The sequence below is a fragment of the Petaurus breviceps genome, unplaced genomic scaffold (assembly GCF_028583685.1).
Source record: "Petaurus breviceps papuanus isolate PSGF00001 unplaced genomic scaffold, PetGlider_PUasm1.0 90847, whole genome shotgun sequence".
Taxonomy (NCBI): Eukaryota; Metazoa; Chordata; class Mammalia; order Diprotodontia; family Petauridae; genus Petaurus; species Petaurus breviceps.
Window position 1 is genome coordinate 9,156,543 of NW_027187360.1, and position 1,398 is coordinate 9,157,940.

Below are 1,398 nucleotides of genomic sequence, written 5' to 3' on the forward strand. Positions count from 1 at the left end.
CTAGTCCTGTGTTTTTACCCTTGAAAATTAAGTTTTAGTTATCAATGGATTAACCTTGCCTTTGTCTCATAGACCACAAGTAAAGACATAGCTCACATATTTTTACGTTTTAATTTTGTTAATACTTTTCAATTTTTACAATGGAAAGAATGTTAAAGCTGGAGTCAGAGAACCATAGTTCAAATTCTCTTTCTGATGTATACTATACTGGGCAATACCTATAACTAACTATATAACTTTTGTTCAGTCATCTTTCAGTTGTACCCAACTCTTTGTGACCCCATTTGAGGTTTTCTTGGCATTGGTACTGGGATGATTTGCTATTTCCTTCTCCACTTCATTTTCCACATTGGGAAACTGAGACAAACAGGGTTAAGTGTCTTGCCCAGGGTTATGTAGCTAGTAAGTATCTGAGGCTAGATTTGAATACAGAAAGATGAGGCTTTCTGACTCTAGGCCTGGCATTCCCTTTACTGTGCCACGTAGATACCATGGAACTATAACTCTTGAGAACTACATTCTCTCTCTATCTCTCTCTGTCTCTCTGTCTCTCTCTCCCTCTCCCTCTCTCTCACTATACACATGTATATGTATGTATGTATGCATATGTATATATATGTGTGTATATATGTATACATGTATCTATAGTATGTATATTAATGTACAAAGATAATTAAATACAAGGCATTGACTAAGTACAGTCTGAGATCTTAGAAAAGTCACTTAACATATGCAAGTGTCAGTTTCTTTATCTATAAAATGAAAAAGTTAGACTAGCTGGCCTCTGAGGTCACTTTCAGCTTGAGATCTAAGATTCCATGACTTTTATTTCTACATACATCCCTTCCCTCCTCCATCCAATGAGTTATTCCTTGTAACAAAGCATTAAAAAAGGAGACAAAGCAGTTTAGCAAGACCAACAAACATAACAATGCTATCTGGCAATGTATTCAATTTCTCATACCCATATACTCCTACCTCTACCAAGAAGAGAAGAAGGTTCACTCTAGATTTTTGCACTTAAATTAAAATACTACTGGTCTTTCTTTACAAGAAAAGATGTTCCATTCTGAATAAACTTATTTAAAGCAGATTTTAAAGGTTCAGTGAAAAGATTTTAAAAAGGAGTAAGATGTCAGGATTGATCAGGGCTTTAAATATACATACACACAAGCACATACATACATATACTTCTTACCTGGGGTTCTTGTTATAAGATCAATGCAGTTTGGATTATATTTACATATTTGTGCATATATATATGTGTGTGGGTGTGGGTGTGTATACATATGTATTTTTTTTAATCAGAAATATAAATTCACAGGTCTAGGTAACACTTGTTAGTGAGGAAATATCCTCTTCCAAAGTAGATCAGCACTAGTCTAATAGCCTAAGAAA